This window comes from Silurus meridionalis, chromosome 16 (genome assembly GCF_014805685.1).
Source record: "Silurus meridionalis isolate SWU-2019-XX chromosome 16, ASM1480568v1, whole genome shotgun sequence".
NCBI lineage: Eukaryota > Metazoa > Chordata > Actinopteri > Siluriformes > Siluridae > Silurus > Silurus meridionalis.
The window spans coordinates 10,639,994-10,662,204 of NC_060899.1; the positions used below are offsets into that span (position 1 = coordinate 10,639,994).

General features: G+C 39.7%; 1 protein-coding gene across 1 annotated transcript in view; it reads left to right on the top strand.

Moving 5' to 3' along the window:
* The window catches only part of plxna2 (plexin A2), a 205,948-nt gene that overhangs the window by 90,180 nt on the left and 93,557 nt on the right, over nucleotides 1-22,211 (top strand). The window lies entirely within an intron of this gene.

A 22,211-nucleotide genomic window follows, 5' to 3' on the forward strand; every position in this document is an offset into this window, starting at 1 on the left:
TAATTGAAATCCATTTGTTAAGCCCTGTTTTTTTGAGAAAGAACAGACTAAAAAACTTATTTAAAGCTCTATAATTAAGGTTTAAGGGCAGTTGTTAAACTCAAAACAACAACACAGCGTATGAGGCAAATTTAAAACATCACACTGTAACAACACAGTTGTTGATTGTTGTGTAATTTTTTATAACTTTTCAGTAATAATAAGACAGGAAAAATATCTTCTAGGTAATTAAGTTTTTTTCTGTGGCCACATTTATCACTAAAATTGAAGCACCAAAAAGTTTTTTATTACATTGAAATGGCTAACAGCTTCATTTACAAAAAAAATAAATATTGTGACTGAATTATTATTGAATGCATGCCTTCATTATTTTCATTATAATAGAGTTTCAAATGCACTCTATTCCAGTACATAAACATTTTCAGCTTGTCTCTGGTGCGCTGTGTTGTTTAGATTTTTCTTTTTCTGTTCTTTTATTCATATGTATGTTTCGTCTCTCTTCTTTACTATTCTGCTGTATTCTGCTTCACTTTTTTCTGTTCTGCTGTTTCTATTTTGGTATTTTATTCTGCTTTTTCTTTTTTGTTCTGCTCTCTTCTGTTCTGCAATATTCTGCTTTGCTCTCTTCTGTTCCGCTATATTCTGGTCTGCTTTCTTTTGTTCTATTCTGCTCTCCTCTCTTCTGCAATATTATTCTCTTCTATTCTGCTCTCTTATGTACTGCAATATTCCATTCTGCTTTCTTCTCTTCTGTAATATTCTGTTCTGCTCTCTCTGTTCTGTTCTATTCTGCTCTCTTCTGTTCTGCAATATTCTGTTCTTTTCTGCTCTCTCCTGGTCTATTTTGCTCTGTTCTCTTCTGCAATAATCTATTCTCCTTTCTTCGGTTCTGCTGTATTCTCTTCTGCTCTGCTCTCTTCTGTTCTGCTTTGATGTCTCCACTCTGTTCTTTTTGGATTTGTATGTTTAACTTTTGCTCTGCTATATTTTTTTCTGCTTTCTTCAGTTCAGTTATTTCTGTTCTGCTCTATTCTCTTCTGATCTGTATTTCTTACTTCTTCTCAGCTGCATTCTGTTCTCCAATATTCTGTTTTGTTCTTGTCTGTTTGCTTTTTCTCTTTTCTGTTCCCATCTGCTCTCCTGTCTTCTCTACTGTTCTGTTTGGTTTAGCAATCTTCTGTTCTGTTCTGTCCTTGTTCTGCTCACTCTTGTTCTATTATACTACTTTGGTTTTTCTCGGCCCTGTTCTGATCTGTGCTGATATTTGCTGTGCGTTTCCTTTTTATTCTATTCTCTGCTCGTATCATAATTGTCCTCTCTACGTTCCATTTAAAACACCATGGACATGAGATAGAATATATATGCATAATGTGTCATGGGAATGAGCGAGATTGGTGGCACTGGACTGGAGAGGGGGAAGGTGTAGGAGTGAAAAGAGATGGAGGGAAAGAGTCAGAGAGCAAGGTCACCTCTCTGTGGCTGTAATGAAGTGAGTGAAAGCAAAATGGCAGCTCGGCATCAGAGCTGTCATATTAAGCATCAGGAGCATCAGGGGAGTGGAACACATCTGTGAAAGGAGACACTGCGACAAAAAAAAAAAAAAAAAAGAAAGAATGTCTGTGATTGATGACTGTCCTGCTTCCTTTTCTGTGGGCATTTTTAGCTCTTGTGTTGGATAGCACATGTCCCACTGGTGTTTCATTTGGAGCAATGTGGACAGAGTGGAGTCAGGAGGGTGATATGCAGTAGAGGTAATGAGAGTGAGAGAGAGAGAGAGAGAGAGAGAGAGAGGGAGGGAGAGAGAGGGAGAGAGAGAGAGACGCTACAGAACTTTTGTTAGTGTGATGTCTAGCTGGACTGTGTGCAGATGTCATGAGCTACACAGATCAGTGCACAGAGTGGCTCATGTGAGCTCTGATTAGAGTTCGCTTCCAGCAGGGACACAAAAGGAAAGAATGAGAAAAAGAGACAGACTTACTGAGTCAGCAGCTTATGCATTTATTCACATACACTTGCATACACCCCCCGCACACACACACAAATACACATACCCACACACAGCCTTATATTTTACAATTGGATGAGCTCCCAATACTCTGTCAACTTTATAGCCCCATGCATCATCCTTGCATCACACAGACCTTGAGACAAAGGATTAACAACCAATAATATACAGCTACATACAACACACATTCATGTACACTTCACATTCCTTTACGTGGCTGTGCAGTAGTCAGGAACTGACTTTACCTCAGCCCTTGTGCAATTGATCTAGCGAGTGTGGCAGAACAAAGACAGATCACATCATAAAAGAACCATCAGCCGTTCCCGTCCTTGCCTTACCCCCTTTTTCTGGTCCATGCTCCCAGAGTGCCATCTGATTAATTCAGCATCAGTCAGTTTAAAACCCAGCCTGGGAGACCTAGACCCTCTGTCACCCTATCTCATATGTGCAGAACATTCGCTCCTACCATTTGGACACACACTTAAGGAACAGGATTTGCATGCTAATCAGCCTCTCATTTATTTCCTCTCTCCATGTTAATAAGACAAAATAAAAAATGTTCCAGAGCTGGAACTGGGAGGTGTAAAGGTGCTCTGTGATGCAGAACTTACTGTCTGTTGCAAAAACCGACAGCCAAGACTTCCATAAATATTGCATAAAAGTCTCTTAAGAGAAAGCTTCAGCAGGCCTAGATTACGTGAAGCATATTCCAAACCCTCGATATGAGCTGTTACTATAGAAACAACAACCAATCGGTGCAAGTACATTAATATAAAATTATTGCTTGTTGCAGCAGGAGCTACAGTCAGAACTGTGTTATTCTGACTTCTGACTGGAGAATTAAACAGATCTGTGCTATAAAGCATTTAAAACTTAGTTAAACAACAAAAAGGAGATTTTTATTTGACAGAAAGCCTCTCGACATTGTCACATGACAGCTACTGGGCAGGGAGGCTGAAGCCAGCCAGACGCATTGTTTCAAACTGTTACTCATGCTATCCTTTATATGCACACACAAGCCTATAGACATGCATGAATGTCTAGTGTTGCTGTTGCTGTGAGCAATTGCTCTGGGTTTTCAACCTGTGATATCCCTACACAGGATGAAAAAAAAACCCCCAAAAAACAATATCTATCTTTTCTACCTGCATTTATTCATAGCCTCCAGTCATTTAAACAGCTGTGTTTGTTAAACTGGCTCTTTGTTTACCTAACCTAATCTATGCAACCAGCCTAGGCAAGTTTAGAAAGTTTATTTTTGACTGCCACAGAGACATCTGTCAGGTTTTCCCAGTCTCTCTCTCTCTCTCTCTCTCTCTCTCTCTCTCTCTCTCTCTCTCTCTCTCTCTCTCTCTCTCTCTCTCACACACACACACACACACACACACACACACACACACACACACACACACACACACACACCACACACACACACATTATGAAAGACAGAACCAAAATGTTCATAAATACTATCGTTAAAAGAGGTACAGTCGAGAAATAGTTTTTCCCCTGAGGTATAAACAATGTAAATGCTCCCGTTTTAAAGATACAACAGGAGTCCTTATGGTCCAATTAGATCCTTTAATGAGGTTACTCGACAATTATGATTCTCTAAATAGAGATACAAAAGATGTACCCTTGAGGCCACCACTCCAGTGACAAGCTTTTTCGTACAGTTTAGTCCATGTCGTATTTACATATTCATGACTAAGAGTTTCTGGATCATTTTCTTAGCAGTTCTTTGGTCACGCCATACCTTAAAGAGACCTGTATGCCAAAATAATTGGTACACCTGACATTTCTAGCCATATGTGGTTCTTCTTCAAAATGCCTTCACAAAGTTGGAGGCACACAATTCATTTTTTATTTAATTTTATTTATATAGCAATTTAAAAAATGGACATTGCACCAAAGCAGCTTAACAGAGACAAAGAGGTTATAAAGTTGGAATGTATTAGTGAAGAGTTAATTGAAAATTAGTTTCTTCCTTTTACGTTTAACCAGTCAGTGGTGACTGTGGCATGGAAAAACTACCTGAGATGGTATGAAGAAGATACCTTGAGGGGACCCAGACTCCATATGGGTGGCAACGAATTTCCTTTCATAATAGTTTCATCATTGCTGGGGTGTACTGTTCAGTGATGGGCACTTAAATGCAATGCTGTTCATGCAAACTGCGTTCAATTGTTTAAGATGACTTTGGATGTGGTAGCATTAAAATTTCTTGAACCTAGAAACTAAATGTAGGAGACCCAAACCTGTTTCAGCAAGACAGTGTCACTGTGCACATAGCCAGCTCCATGAAGATATGGTTTACAAGGTTTTGAGTGGAAGATCTTGACTGGCCTGCTAAAGAGTTTGGATCTGAACCCTACTGAACACCTTTGGAACACTGACTGCACCCCAGGCCTCCTCACCCTACCTCAGTACCTGACTCTACTTAAAGCCCTTTTAGCTGAACAAGCACAAATATCTACAAACACTCTAAAATCTAGTGGAACACCTTCCCAGAAGAGTGAAGGGTAATATAACAGTAAATCAGGACTAGATGTGGAATGAGATGTATAAAAAGCACATACAAATCTTATGCTCAGGTATCCACAAACATCTGTTCATATACTGTATTTTTTATATTCTTATACAATTTTAAAAATAATATTTTGTATATTTTATGCAAATATGCACTCACTTGGCTTTTACCAGGGGCCAGTACAGTACACTTCATTTGCATGTGCCACAGATACTTCTTATTAATCAGCCTAATGAGAAAAAAACAGGATTACGTTCCTTTCGTTGTAATTGTAGCCTGTGCCTTCTGCTCATGCATTACAGTTTTGGTCATTTGAAGAATTCCATATAGTTTAAGACCAAAGAAAAAAAAAATTAAATATATATATATATAATATATATAAAACACAATATGACATTTTTATATGAACAGGATCTGCTTTCTGAATATATACTGCAGTGTATTTGTAGAGGACCTGCAAGTCTTCACCTCTTTAATAAACAAATTATTGTGCAGCTGTCTGACCTTAGCTCCTAAACGACCCACTGAACAAGCACACACACACACCCACACGCATACAAACACACACAAGCTCCTGTACACATAGAACACCCACTACTACTAGAGCTATTGTTAGCATTCAACTGAGACATGCTCACACTTATCCATGCACTCATTTCATATGCAGGTTGCAACTTTCTCTTTCTAATTTGTCCTTGTAATCAAACCTCGAGCGCAAGTCTAAATTATGTTCGTTCTCTATGCATAGTTATGCTTCCCTCACATGAAAGCAGATTTGAAATGTATTGCTTTTTCATCTGGGTTTTCTTGTACACTTCACATAAGACGTCGTAAAACCACATACACCCTGATAGAATGCCATAACTCATATGCTCTTTCTGGTTGTGTCCAGTGCGTGTTTTGGATGCTTAATGACAACGGCTTCCAGAACATTAACAGTCTTGAGCGACTGGTTTATTCTAGAGCAGTGCTGTGAAATGGATAGAAGATACAGCTGCTCAGGTTCCCCTCACTGTTTCTCTGTTAAAAATAATGTGAGTTTGTGTTTGTAGACTGTGGGTTGGGGTGGGGGAAAGGGGGGGGGTGTAGTGTGTCATCACTGACAGTAATCAGAGAACACGGAGCGAGCGCTTGACTCACGCACGCGGTGAATTTTCCTATCTGCTGCCGACGAGCTGAAGTGTGTATATCACCTCCTCTCGAGCAGAGCTGGCCCTCTTTGTCTCCGTGTCACAATGAAGGATGTTCATGTGTTGCCCTGCATTAGGACTGATTCTGCAGCATTTACGGCTTTGTCTGTCCTTTTTGAGACGTGGAAAAAATGAGCAAGGAGTTTTGTTGTGACCTATAGCACTGCTTAACTGAATGAAATCAACAGAATGAAATCTAAGAAGTTATACAAGCCTTGAGTAATGATTACACATAAAAATAAGGGTTCATCGGGTAATTAAAGCTCTTTAGCTGGCTTTTAGATTTTTGTGAAAAAAAAGCAAGAATCTTCAATAGAGGTAAATGTATATAAATGTCTAATTCTATTATTATTATTATGCATTAAATATAAGATTATTCAGCCTATTTTTTAAGATATTTTGACCTCTTTTCAAACATTCTATCTATCTATCTATCTATCTGTCTATCTGTCTGTCTGTCTGTCTGTCTGTCTGTCTGTCTGTCTGTCTGTCTGTCTGTCTATCTATCTATCTATCTATCTATCTATCTATAAGAAAATATGTATGTATCTATCTATCTATCTATCTATCTATCTATCTATCTATCTATCTATCTATCTATCTATCTATCTATCTATCTATCTATCTATCTATCTATCTATCTATCTATCTATCTCTCTCTATATATATATATATATATATATATATATATATATATATATATATATATATATATATATATACATATATAATTTTAGTAGAATGAGAAAGAGCATTATGTTTAAAGGAAGGATATGTGTGCTAGACTCCTACTCTCTGAGCTTGCACATATCAGGAAACAAATTCTTTGCTATTCAAATTTTAACCGCTGCTGCCTGAACTAGAGTGTACAGAAAATAAACACGATATTGGCTCAAACAAGGTCATTTTAATATTATACTGTTATACTTTTTAGAGACTAGATTTCATATTTTTGTTTATAAAAGAATTTTGTTCAGAATTCACATCAAATCAGTTCGATGTGATACAGTGTAATAGAATTATAATTGGGTAGTTTCTCATTTTCATGCTCTATGGAACAATCATACAAAAACTATAGTTAGCTTAAGGGTTAGGGATTGTGTGCTTGCTGCTCTGCCTGGGTGTGCTTTATCATAGCATGCCGACGCAATGATGGACAAAAGAGCCTTGGGCTAATAGCTTCAAAATGTCAAACTGCTTCAGCCAGAGAGTAGTTTCTTAACATGACATGGGGTAGTGGCGAAGGGGAGAGAGATACTGTAAGCAGTGTGAAACTTGGAGACTTAACAATGTCATGAGCATTGGTGAATACGTGTCAAAGTGTATTACGGGAACAAGTCTCCCTCTCTTGGGTTTTAAACGCCAGTGTGTGGTGAATGTATTTTTCGTTCTGCCTCTTTGGTAAACTGACACCACCTGAGTTGAATACACAGTGCAGCAGGGATAAGCCATAAAAATTTGCACCAGGCTTCTTAGATAAACAAAACGCACAGCAAAAGCATGTGAAATTTGAATCGAGCAAAGCCACACCTGGGTTATATAGTCATAAGTAAATATGGCATACCTGGAAGCTTTGCATGATCTTGCCTCACATGTACTGCAAGCGAGGTTTTAAAAAACAACCTAGTCAGGTCATAGTTTGCATAAAGTATGACTACAGTAAATATAAGTAAAGTTGGTGATCATGTGTGGTCTGCTGTGTGGTATTAATGCTCACTTGCTTTCATTATCTAACTTGTGGTGAAAAAATTGTAACCAGCGTCTTATTAATGGTGCTAAAACCGATCCGCACTTCTGCCACGTTATTAACAGTGAGCCAGCAGATGATTCATGACCGATCATTTATTCATTTATTTGTTTGGCAAAAGCCGATGCCAAATGCTGATTCAGTGCCAATCAGCAATTGTCCATGAAATTGGAATAACAAAGGCGAGCAAGAGTTCTTATAAACTGTAAAGAACATGTGCTCATGCGTGTTACGACTTGCACCCGTGTACAGTTGATGAGCTTGGAGGGAAAAAGCAGCATCAAGCAAAAATATGTCCTTGTAAAGGGCCGCCATCTGTCTCCATTTAGCGTGAGCAGACAAAGTGAAGAGAGGAGAGAAGTCCAGTGCATCATGGAATGAAGTGTAAAGTCGAACCTGACGTGGCTCAACAGTGTCACGCTTTAACAGCATCTTCTCCGCACCCACGTTTCTCTAAGAAATAGTGTGAGATTTGATCCTCCTGACTAACCCGGGTGTCGACTTTCACGGGAAGATCTGACTCCCTGTCACTCTACGGTGTGGTCGTATTTTTAGCGAAAACATCTTCATGGTAACTGTGCAATAGAAGCCTATCTTCTCCCCTTCTCCCTACATCCCATCTCTCCTTCCATCACCATCTCACCCCTGTGCAAGCAACATTCTTACTTCGGAGATCATCAGCTAATAAAGGAGACTTTTTTAACTTTGCAATTTCCCCCCCAAGTACTCAGCTGTGAAATTTAAAATCCATGCATGATTTCCTTCTTTTCCTGCTCCGGGAACCCAGATTACTTGCTTTGTGTCTTTTCAACCCTTTAACCTCTATCTTGCACAAAAACAGACACACATCTCTTTCCGTCTCGTAGCACCTCCACCTTTGTTTGGCCAGGGATGAGGGATGTGTAGGAAATGAGGTGTGTGGTTATCAAGGACTGGGAAATAGGATTTTTTTTACACTCAGAAAGAGAGAGAAAGACTAGAGCCTCTTTCTGCCTCCTACACCATGCCGAGCTGGAGCTGCCAGTCAGGAAAAAAAAAAACACACCAGTGTTCTTATTATGCCTCTGGAACCATTCAGGCAGATATCATCTACTTATTCTATATCGGGCTTCAGAAAAATTAAAGCTACATCATCGATGTGTGGGATGGGATGCTAAATAATTCTATAGGTTGTGCGAAACACGTCTGGCATGTACATAATACACATGGTCTGTGTGCTGATGGTCCTAAGAAGACATAGCTCATAGTTTACGGCTTTGTGATGAACAGGGTTACTGCTTTCTTTTTTTATCCCCCTCTGATTTGTGCTGTCCCTCATAGCAGATGCAGATTGAGTTGGCCCATAGCCACTTTTGCATTGTGTGTGTGTGTGTGTGTGTGTGTGTGTGTGTGTGTGTTTGTGTGTGTGTGTGCCAGTCTATGCATGGGTTTGTCTGTGGGGGTTGTTAGGGGGAGGCCTTTATGTGATGGAGGGGCTAACAGGAAATCAGCGGAGCAAAGGATGTGATTAATGAGAACAAAGCGACATTAATATTCAGTTAAGGGCAGTGCACACTCTCTCACAAACACACACACACACACACACACACACACATCACTGTACACAAAATGCCCCTGGTATATTCGTAAATCTCCCTGACAATAAGCAAAAAAAGAAATGTACTTTTTCTGAAATCCGTATTGAATAAAGATAAAGCGAGCGGGACTTACAACCATGTAGATAAGCTGCGTTGTACTATCATGTAAGTTCAGACTGTGTGTGTGTGTGTGTGTGTGTGTGTGTGTGTGTGTGTGTGTGTGTGTGTGTGTGTGTGTGTGTGTGTGTGTGTGTGTGTGTGTGTGTGGTTTTGTGGTCTTTTTCGTTTTTTTTGACACACCCACTTTCTGCGGTTCCTCATTTTAAATACACAGCAGCTTTCAGCTTTTGGCGTGTTCACCCCCTGCTCTCTTCTTGACCCCTGTTAGAGGGTGTGTTGAAAAAAGCTACAAGGAAGTCATTTGACCAATGACCTCCATCCTTCTTCTCCTCACCAATCAATGTCATGCGACCTGCTTCACACAAAGACGTTGATGAACTCAAGTCACTGCACTAATGGAAGGGGAACAATGAAAATATTCTTGATTTGTCTTTAAGCTCTCTGTCAGGGCCCGGTGTAAACCCGAGAAAGCGCTTTTTAAAGGACTACTATGACACTATTCACACAGGATAAATCTCATGCATTCATAACATGCATAGGCCTACCTGGGCTTTTATATATATATATTTTTTTTGGAAGACAACAATGTGACTAGGATATGGAAAGTGAATGCTTAAATAAGAGCAACCAACATCAGCCATCGTTCATTATTGGTTCTGCATGGATGCAAGTTTGTTTTTAGCAGGATATATTTGACACTATAGAAAAGGCCTGGCGTATGCTAATGGACATTTGATTTATTTAACCTCGTTCCTTATCTTGGACTACCAAGGGGGTCGACGCTGCAGAAAAGCAGAGGTTGTGGGAAAGGAATCAATCCCGGCGATACAGTCTGTCCTGGAACTGGTGTCAGCTTCTGGCAGGTTGACGCCATCACTTCCTATTGATATGGCTACAAATCCTGATAAATGCCAATGTCAATACATATGAGGTTATTGATGAGGCTATTTAACTGACTCTGTTTCCGAAAGATAGTCACAACCCCATTTTCACCTTTACATGTGTAACACAATGCCATTATCTTTATTTATCTTTATTGATTTATCTCTGTATATTTGTATTGTAATTAAAAGACAAAAACTTATGTCCTAATCTGACTGTATTTAATTAATCAAATATTAATCTGTGACTATAAACTTTAGACATTCTTTATTCCTGCTTGCACCTAAAGTAATCCTGAGTCCAAGAAAAAATGATTTTTACATTCTGCTTGTATATTTGTTTGAATTTCGTATCTGTTTGGACCATGGTTATCTGTTTGTTCGGAATAACATATGCATGCTTGCTTATTTCTCCAGTCTCCTTGGAGAACTGGTGTCATCGGGACTCAGGTGTTTTGTGGTTTCGAGGTCGGCTCCTGACCTCAGCAGTGTATCAGAGTGCAAGTGTCAACTATGAGGTCAGCTCTAGGTTGATGCTGCAAGTTGAACGGTATCATGTGATGCTCCTGTGGTTTCTAAGAGAAATATCAATTGATTCCTTTGTTCTTTTTCCCATTCAACAAACCAAAGCCTCATATTAGCATTAACTCTATTCATCAGATTGGATTAAGGCTAAGCATGGTTAGTTCACAGATTGGCCAATTCTAACCTCTTTATTTGATAATAAACCTTCTGTCAAGTTTGATTAGCTGATTAAGTTTGATTGCTAGATTTCTCCTATTACCACTCGGGTATTGTGTGCTGTTGTTAGGCTCAGGTTTAGGCTCAGCAGTCCACACTCACGGAAACTCCTGTTGACCTGATGGCAAGTTATAGATTTAGCCCTGCATAAGGAGACAAGCACGTGTCACACTTGGTGTTATTAGTGTTCGCTGAAGCCGAGGCCAGAGGCAGTTTCTGTACCTGCTCAACCCTCATCACTGTCTTAAAGGCTCTCCAGGGAGGTTTTACTTCACTGCTGACTTAATATCTTCTAATGAGGAGGGGAATACTCGGAATCTGGCAGTGTACAGTTGTTTAGTTTTTTGTCACTCTTAAGGGAAGAAAAAAATAACAAAACTCAGCATTGTTGAAAGTACCAGCCCCCATAATTTGTTTAAAAAAAAGAGCTGCATTCACATTTTCTCAGTCTGTCCATTGTTCATCAACCTTGTGTTGGACATATGTGACAATGAGATGTGTCAGTGTTAGCACAAAAATGTATTGTCAGGCATCAGTCAAACGTGGCTAAGTGGTGCTTCTGCAATCTGTTTATTTTTAATTTTTAAAAAAGAAATACTAAGTGCAAAATAAACAAGTTTCCCCTGTTTTTACCATGGTTGTGTGGGCAGTGAAGTGACAGTTCTGTAACTTTCTCCTAGTTCACTTCTCCCAGAGACATTGGCTTGTTGGCTCAGGAATCAGGCTCGAGGATGGCAGGATAATAACATCCGCAATTAAAATGTTCTGGCGTGTCAGGAGTCGTTGTAGCTGTCACCAAGTGACTGTATAATCGGGGAGCCTCTGTGCATGTCTCACCATGCTAAAGTAGGGAAAAAATAAAAATAAAATATGCCATACATCAAACACATCACTAATAATGCCACTTCTCTCTCGTAATTGCAGGCTTTAATTGCAATAATTATTTACAAGCCTAATTAAACAAAAAAAAAGAAATCTTGAGAAGTAACTGCTAGTTCAAGGAAACATGCACGGTTGTGTCAAAGAGGCAAGACTGCAGCAGGAGAAACGCTGCTAGGGTGCTATCATTATCGCTAGCTGTCTAATTGGTGGAGGCAGTCCTGTATGACTTGCTCGTTTCGCTTTCTCTCAGTAAGTGAACACAAACTGGCTAACTGAGACAGAGAGTGCCTAATGACTTTATTGTCTGGCGGTGCATAGAAAACGAAATCAGCACTCTCTAAATATCTCTGGGCTTCTTTGTTTTAAGATACACTCAGGAGAAGGGCGGGACGGCAGCTGATCAGACGGCGCATTTTTACTAATTAGGTTAGGCACAATTGTAAAAGAAAAAAAAAAAAAAAGCGTTCTGTCTGGACCAGCTGCTTAGGTATGGAGTTAACCCAACCCAAGCAAGTGTGATTGTAGCGATAGCACATTATATGGAAAGCAAAAATATCTTATTTGCTTTCTGCTTTTCTTATTTCGAATGCATTTTGAGCACACAGATGAAAATCTAAAGTATACCCTCTTTTTTAAGATATTTGAAATGTGCTGCTGACTCACGCTAACGCTAAGAATAACCTCTTATCTGTTGTTGACTACATGCTTTTTGGAACTTTGAATAAACTTTCACTGCATTCAGGCTTTATTTATTAATCCCTGGCCCCAAAGATAGCATAACAACCTGCTCCTCTTTATCGATTATTGCCAGCCAAATGTGAGCTGACTCTCAGGCTGTGCCAAGCCATAATGGGTATAAATGGGTATACCACTGTGAATGCGTGCTTCAAGACTGAGGCTGTCAATGTCTACCTGCTCTTTTCACTGATGAATGTCACCGTGAGCTGGGCTGCCCTCATTTTTTTGTGTGGAGAGGCGGGGGGCACGGAGCCCCCCTACCCGCTTAGCATGCCCCAAGCGTCCCGTCTGATTCAGCAGTAAATGCTGGGCAGGCTGGCAGGCATCCCGGTCCTTCCTCCCACACCACTACCCAGTCCTAGAGCCTGCCAGACCCACATATGCTCTTTGTCTGAGCTGCTGAGCTGCTAATGCCTTAGACACAACAGCAAAAAACCCTGCGCCGTATGAGACAATTGATTTCCTCACTTGCACAGAGGTGGTGGCAGGTTTTGCCTTTTCCCTGGAACTGTATATGGCAAATACAGTGACGGGGGTTTCTGTTTTAAAGCAATGGCAATGGCAACAGTGAAGATTAGTCGATTCCACACAATGAAAATAATGGCAAAAAAAGTCATCCTTTTCAGAAATAAATGCACAGAACTAGTAAAAATATACAGAACTGTCACCTTGGATTAGTTTGGTTGCCTCGGTTGCTTGACAGAAGCACTTGAGAGTAGTCTCCTGCTATGACAGATTGTCAGAGAAATGTCAGTAATGTTGTATTGCAGTAAGTGGCCAGTTATTTAAATGGACCTAGTTCTACAGTATATGATGTGAGCTGTAAAAGTATTGGGTTGATAGAAATGCTGCAAATAAATATTTAAAACTAACCAGGTATGCTCTTTCAGTTATGTTTTTAAACAATCAATCATGTTAAAAACCATGCTTGGTTATTGAAGTCATCTACAAATGTCTTGATCTATCCTGTGCTGAGATACATTAATGCAAATAAAGCAGTTGGATGGATTCGATGTGAATCATTTGGTGTTTGTGGTGTATCTTTATAGCAGCACTAACAGAGGCAATAATGGTAATGTGAACAGGCTCATTGCCACCCACAGAGCAAATGATGGATGCCACTCTCAAGCGCTGAACTGGCGACACACTAAGTAAAGCAAATGCTATAATGCTTTTAGCGCTCCAAGTTTAAAAGTGCTGCATTTTATTCTCAAACCCCATTCTGTTATTTCCCTTATGTCCATCTAACACATTTCAACTGATATTGCTTAGGAAACTGATAAATCTAGGGGAAAAACTGCAAAACTAAGAATCCAAACAAACCCCTCATTTTTTAAGACTCTATGTCTTACTTATAGCCTGTTTTCCCTGAGACAGCCCAATAGTTATTATGAATTCTCAGGCTGGTATCGAGGTTAAGACAAAGAAAACTATAGACAGCTTTGTTATCTGCATTCTCCTGGCCTCTTGTCACACAGAGAATGAGAACGACTCCTCCGAGAGGCTGAAATTAATGAGGAGTATGCAACAGCATCGCGCTGCTTTTTATTCCACTCCACAGCGCTGAAGGACATTGTTTACTTAGCCTCTTCAAGCTCCACAGGTGGACAAATTATTCTACAACCATAAAAAAAGAAAAAGTGGGAAAAAAGTCTGTATCTCTATCGCTGCCACACAATAATCTGGAAATCTTGAGATCAGTGGAGTGAATCGGATGGGTGCAGAGCATCAGCTGCACTCCCAGGTGTCAATGTTCTTCTTGTAAATTGGGCTTTTCTCAGGGTTGGTTTGCTGCTTGGACGAGGATGCGTATTTGCGATAAGACTTGAACCAGTTGAAGGCACCTGAGCCTCGTAATGCCCCCACCTCCTCCTTCCAGACCATCCTAAACCTAGCCAAAAAAGCATGCTAGGCAAGTGCCCATTGAGCAGGCACCGGACCAGTGGGGTGCAGTCAAACCTGCCATCTGTATATTCATACACACACACACACACACACACACACACACACACACACACACACACAGACACAGACACAGACAGTGCACGTCCACACTCCATGATGTTAGGAAGGTGGAAACAAAGAGCTAGCAGAGGGATGTTAAACAAATGGATTCACACAACAATGTACAGCCCTTGTCAGCGAACCATGAATTGCCTTACAAATGTGTGTTTTCTTTCTACCAGACACAAAAATACACGCATAAAACCTGAATGCATACTCACAGCGGAGCTTGCAAAACCCAAAGCACAGACCCAATCAAGTGGGCTCCCAATCAACCCTGGGATCAGAGCGACACTCTGTCTGGCTGCTGTGTTTAAATCAATAAGTCCCCCGCTGTCTCCCCTGCAGATCTACTTGTGTGTGTGTGTGTGTGTGTGTGTGTGTGTTTGTGAGAGTAAGTGAGTGAGATAGAAGGAAAGAGAGATAGAGGGACCTCAGCCTGTTGCTTGGGATGGCTGCATTATTAACTTCTAGCACACGGACTGAGGTGCTGCCTGCTGTCAATGCCGACTACGTTATTAGCTTAGAGACTAGCTTACCGCTGCTTGGGGACCCGATAGAGCTGCTGGTAAAAAAAAAAAAAAAAAGGAAAGGAAAGGAAAGAAAAGAAAAAAAACTGCAAATCTCTCCATCCATAGCAATCAAGCATCTGGTGTCTTTCAGTTCTGGGACTTAATCATATTATGGATATTTGATAATTCTTTTTTTTTATATAATCTTGCTCTATGCAGCATGGCAAACAGCAAATGGTGTAATTGCATCAGCAGGTTCATCAGCTAGTTTATCTTGACAGTAGCATTGTGAGATACCGTGACCAGTCAAAGCCTTTCACCCTGACGGTGAATGGAGTTCTAGACCTGCACAGCCATGGATCATCGGGAAGAAGATACTTGAGCTTAATTGACAGACTGACTGGCAGACAGACACTGTGGGCTTTCTGTGCTGCTTCCCTAAGGAGCATCAGATCAGGCTTACCAGCTGTGTCAGGAGGCTTGGCATGCCTTCCTTTTTTTGTGTTGTGCGACTTTTTCCTCATTAGAGTTATAGTCTTTGTGTTGATTCTTTCAGCAGCAAATCTCTTAAGCATGTATCTACAGTCTGTTGTCTCTTTTTTAACCAACTGAAGATTTTTTTTTTATATTACTTCGAAAGCTATGATGATGCACAACGGTTAATAGTGATATGGTAGTGCATGTGTGTGCACGTGTGTGTAGGCATACAAGCGCCAGTCAAGTCTCTCCACACAGTGCTACCTCACTCCTACCTCACCTATTTTCTCCCCTCTCTGGCTTCCCAAAAGAAGGTTTCAGTCATACATAATTAATACACTGCTCTCGCTATCGACTGGCTGCAATTTTTAGCTCCCCACCTCCGGTCGATTCACCCTACTTTTTATCCTTCAGTCTGGTTCTTCTTCTTCTTCTGAATTGTTCTGAGTTAGGCAGTGCTTCCTGGAATGCCATGACTCCTACCCTGCATGTTTTAAAGAGCCATCAGGACAGGGTGAAGAGCATTGCCTACATAGCTCTCACTAATGCTCACACATTTATTCAGATGCTCTGCTTCTGCTATGAGCTTTTGTATGCATTTTTCTGTTACAGTGACCAGAAACCCTAATGGTTGTACTTCCCAAAACCAGTCTCACTGTTTCTTAACTGAATAATTTCAGGTCTACACTGTAGTATTTACGAACTGTTGCAGTACTCATAAAGACTGTCCTATGCTCATCATTAAGCACTTTTATTTTTATTGTGCTTAAACCTTGCAACAGCTCCAAGAGTAACGTTTTTTACTCACACTCTCTGGTGGCAAGCAGAAAAAGATGTTTATTTTTTTGTTTCTGGTTCAATTAAAGCTTTGTTTTTCATGTCTTGTGTGGGTGGTGTACATAAAATCATCACCACCTCTGGTTTGCACATTTGGCATTTAGCTTCTTATCCAGACTTCTATCAAGTTGCTTTGTAACAAAGTCATTTGTTAATAGTGCAAATAAAAAACTCAATTAGTGCCTCTATAAACTAGCCAATAAACTACAAGCTTTAACTGAGGTAAAATGGAGCATCTTTGTGTGACCCTCTAGCTTGTGACTTGTTCAAGTATTCAGTTTTAAGTATTCAGGCTTATAAACTACTGTGTTATAAACTGTGTACAAGCGGTCAACATCATGACCAATAACCCTCATTTTCAACATTGAAAGCTAGAATATGAAACAGGGAGATTATCCTTCTACACTAATACAACAAAAACCTTTCTGCAGTCAAAGTCACTCTGGATAAATGTCTGTAATATGAAAAGCTCACAGACAGCTATCAAGGGTTTTTCGATAATAAGCTCTGCACTCCAGCACTCAGCACAACGCTGGTAATCTCTCACTACTGGCCCCTAATCTAAACACTCTTAGTTATATAAGGATTCATTTTGTTGGGTTTTGCAGTGAGGTGAAATGATCATATTGTGCACAATGTTTCAGTAAAGGAACATTAAACAAAAAAACAAAAAACATTAATGCAAAACAGGTCATTCTGCATCTGGGCATGAAGAACTGCTTGACTTAAAAAAATGAAAAGTAGCCATTCATCAAAACTCTGATGGAGAGCTTTAGTATGACTGAGAACAATAGGTGCAGAAATTGAGCTCAACAATAAAGCTCTTTCATGTGACTTTATAGTGAAATTGATTCACTAGAGCAGGCTGTGTGATGCAGCTCTTTTCCGGCAAGTCATTTATCAATGCAAGACACGTGAATGCGAGATAAAGGGTCTAGTAACGGAGCATAACAATGAGCTTTATTTGAATGACCTGGTGTTGTCAGTGCTTTGACCCAAGCCTAAGAGCCCTGTGATGCAGCTCCACTGTAAACCCAATCCCCATTTCCCTTTCTGACATCACAAAAAGGCACTGAAGGTTACACCCATTCTGTGAACTACCAGAAGCATAAAATGCTGTATTTTGTTTGCAAATGCATGTTTGTAATGCCTGCTGATATCAGACTCTTTGCTTCCTTTTTTATAGCTGAGCTAAGACTGTGCATTCAGGCCAAATCCCTTAAACAAACAGTGCTAATGGCACAGAAACAGCTCACCAAGGGGGTCCAGACACAGAATCACACACACACACACACACACACACACACACACACACACACACACACACACACACACACACACACACACACAGAGAACTGCATTGGAATGCAAAAGCAATCAGCAAAGTGGCAAAATAACAACCCCTATATATATATTTATCATATCATATGTTATAGCATATAGCATATTATAGCATAATAGAGCATAAATAAATAAAAAAAAAGATAAGTAAATAAAACTATATATATATATATATTCCCTCATGCAGGACCGTCGTAAAAAAGCATTTCACTGCATGTCGTACCCTGTATGTATGTTGATGTGACAAATAAAATGTTTATATATATATATATATATATACAAACTGGTAGAATGTATATGCAAAAACATTTCCTGACAAAATTTGATGTGTTCTATTGAGCAAACTACTGTATATACTGCATATAATTATATAAACACTGCATAATATTTTTGTGATTTCAAGATAAAAGCTTGAAGTTTGTCTTTGCCAGTACATTTAAGGGAAACTTTGAAGGTAATTACACAAAATGACACAATCTCATTGAGCAGCCATGAACACAAAGACGGCTCCTTTTAAATCCTGCTTTTGCAGAGTAAAAAAAAAAACTGGATTTAGTGATTGTGTGTTCAGTTAGAATGTTTTCCTTCATATACATTTTTTTCCCCCTGAGATTCCAGACCGCTGGAAACTCAAGAGTTCCAGATCTGTCCTGATGAAGAACTGCTCCACTTTCCCACACTGCAGGACTGTGACCATTAACAAAAGTGAAGCAATCTGTTTAAGTTTTGTGGGAGTCTGGGGAAAGAAGATGGTTTAGTTGCATTTTAGTTGCATTTGGACAAAAAAAAAGAAAAAGAAAAAAAGACAAAAGAATCACTAAGAAATGCTGTTCTGGACAGAATAAGCGGATGTCTGCCTACAGCATACTTTGAAACTTGTAAAAAACTGTAATAAAGCCCATAAATATATTTCACCAAAAACAGTATGGAAATGATTTTACATAAAATACTTTTATAATTATTTTTTTAAATGTAGGTAGATTCTGGAATGCTGCTTTATTTGTGGTTGAGATTTAAGATACATTTACTAAAAAAAAACATAATTCGGTTTGGGAAGGTGTGTAGTTTTTAGTAATGTCAGGTCCATAAGTATTTGGACAGTAACGCACCTTTCTATAGCTTGGTGTCTGTTCACGAACAAAATTAATTTTAAATTGATGTACGTGATTAAACATAGACTTTTTAGCTCTAATTAACAGCATTTATGAACAGGATTGCCTTTTAGGAATTCTTTTACACAGCTTTGTCATTTTCAATTGCTCAAAAGTAATTGGACATCTAACATCATTATAAACATAAAAAATGTGTTAATTACTTGGACGCAAATGCTGATTGCTTCATATATAACTGATTGCTTCAAATTGATTTTGATGTTGTCCAAACACTAACACATCCAAATGCTGACTGTATAAGAAATAAGAAAATTTCAATTTTTTTCACTGTTAATATTTGCCAAGAAAGGTACAGAATCACATGGGACAATTCAGGACTGCTTTTACTTTTTATTGTGTAAATATAATATTAACATGACTGCATCTTTAATTTTAGTATGCAGAATTGAAGTGAACTATAGGAAATGTAGTTATATCTTACTAAATAGCAGAAAGTCATTTATTAACAATGACAGAGAATTTGGTGATTTTTATACGACTAATCAGTTCTGTCTTAGTGCCCTGCTTTTTTTCCATTACATAGTTATATATATAGTAAGGTTAAAAAAAAACACTCCCAGGTTTTAAAAAAAAGTCTTGTCATGGAAACACCCTTATTATTCAAGGCAAAAAAAAAAATGCCACCCGAGTGATCATGAATTTGCCCAACGATTCTATTCTTTACCCCTGCTAATGAAGTGAAGGAAAAAAAATCACCTGCTCACCTCGCTTCTCTCTCTCTCTCCCTCTCTCTCTCTCTCTCTCTCTCTCTCTCTCTCTCACACACGCACACACACACACACACACACACACACACACACGCACACACACACACATATTCTATCTCTTATTTGCCTGCTGCATTCTGGAGCCCTGCTGTGAGACCTCCTTTTGCAATCAAGCTTCATCTGATTGAGTTTTCAACACAGACACACACACACACACACACCTTGTGCCACCTCGTGTGTTCTAGGAAAACTGAAAGGAAGGAATCTGTGTGAGGGAAAACAGTTTGAAAGTTTGGTGCGAATAGTGTTTGCTTGAGAATGGCCGGCCCAAGGCTTTGCATGTGTGTGTGAGTGTGTGTTCCGTTCTGCACTTTCTCACCTAGGGAGTTAAAAGGCCAGATTAGCCTGCATCCCTCTGTGCTGTATTTCTGTCACGGTGGCACACGGTGGTAGAAGGAGAATAGAGAAGGGGTCATTCACAGGCTGACCTCAGCTTAGCCGAGCATGGATCCCAGGTGGATTAGTGCGTGCATGGGTGTGTGTGTGTGGATATATATTTAGAATACATTAGTTTGTATGTGAGATGGGCATGAAGTGATGCATGCATTATGCACATGCCACAGCTATTCCCTGCAGGTTTGTCAGTCTAACAGATTTTTTTGCAGAAGTAGCTCTGGGCCCATGTGGCAGTGAGATTATTGCTGTGTGTGTGTGTGTGTGTGTGTGTGTGTGTGTATGTGTGGGTGGGTTGGAGGGGGTTGGAGTTTTAAGGGGGTGTATTAGAAGCAATAGTTTGTGTGTTTGAGACGGGATGATCGATAACTCCCATTGCTGTTAATGCAAGACTCCCGACTTCTCATTAAAAATGAATGCGTGTGTGCGTGAGGTGCTGGTCTATCCCAGAGGTGCCAGCTGTTTATCATTCCACCAGAAGAGAGTGGGAGGGGTCAGAGGCTGGGCAGGTTGCTATAGTAACTGAGGCTCTCATTGCATGTGGGTTTATAGTGGTGAGTTCCAGTGCCACTGTACATCAGGAAGTGTTGTCAGGAGCCGAGCTTGTGCTGATGCCAGACATTGTCTTTGAATCATTTCGGTAGTAATCCTCTGCCATTAATCTTCCACATCTTGTTTCATTTCTTTTTCCATTTCTTTATATCCTTTGCTGACACCTATTTACATATTTTATTTCAAGATTGGTTTATTTACATCTATGAGAGGAAAATGTTGCCTGTTTTTTGCTTTTTTTCCTTTTCCTCCCATTCTCTCTCTCTCTCTCTCTCTCTCTCTCTCTCTCTCTCTCTCTCTCTCTCTCTCACTTTCTCTAATGGTCCTCCATTCCTCATTTCTCAGCCAGGGGGTCTAGGAGTTAATGTGAACATTTTTTTTCCTCACGTCTATAAGTAGCTCCCAGCACTTACAGCATGCTTCATTTCTCATCCATGCAGCAGTTCTCATCCTCACTGCATGTCCTTATGCTAGCAGATCTCAGATCGGCTTATCTCTGCTTCTCTCTTTTAGCCCTTACTGCTACCGATTCCTGATAAGGTTAGCTCTGATTCATCATAACATCTTTATGACCCTTGATGTCTGATTACCTGAAATCATTCTGATATATTGCTTTATTTTAAGGTCATTATAGCCCATACTGTATACTAATGCCTGCTGAGCTCAGATCAGTTTTGCACTGTCTAACCTGCATACCAGTATGGCTTCTCACTTCGTCTTAGTTTATAATAATCTCATTGGCAGCTTCTCAGTCCTGAGCCATACTCGTTTATTAGAGATACCATATTTCCAATCATTATTATTTTCATATGCGTTTGCCTACTTATCTGAGATCAATGTAGCCGTCTGATCTCTCTTATTTGAATTCATATGGCCCCTGATCTCAAATCACCTTAATTCTTTATCATTGTGCCTGCAGAGCTCTAAACATCACCCTCTTTATTTCCATATCACCATTTTCCTAATCGCAGATCAGCTTAACCTCTCATGCACCACAGTAGAACCACCTGTGCTTCCATAAAGGCATGTACAGTTATTTGCATATGTATTATGATCGCATAGTGTATGGATAAGCGTGGCACACAAAGCCACACTGACACACACACGTGCAGTCATCTACATTGCTAACAGCACTTTGTGTGTATCTATGGTGTTGTGCGTCAATCAGTCTTCAGGCAAACGCTGACTGGTCATTAAAATTGCAATCTCTGTTTTATTTTTCAAACCCATTTAAATCAAGAGCAACCACTACATTAAACCGAGAGCCACTGCTTTTCATTATGTGCTGTAGACCATAGACCATAGCAACATGCACACACTTTAAGCATGCCAACTTGTCCAGTCTATTAAAGTCAAAAAAGGAAAATAACATTGTGAATACTAAAACTAAAGTCCCTCCTGTATTAAAAAGGAACACATTCGTCAGTAAACGTTTCATATTATGTACTAAATATTACATTTTCAATGACTGAACAAACCATGAAAAATGATGAAAGGAATGCATGAGGGGAGTGAACCGTAGTTGCATGGACCATCTCACTCAAAGCGGCAGTGCAGTATTACACGTGCGGTGCGTTTATCAAGACTGAATTTCACCCATGGATGGTTTGTGAGTTGCAATCAACAGAACAGAACCAGCAAGTAATTAGCTGTTAATATTGCTTGCATATGACACACTTGGGACTGTAATTCGAAGTTAGTATTGTTGGACAGGATTTAGTCTATTGCAATAAACTAATAGCTCA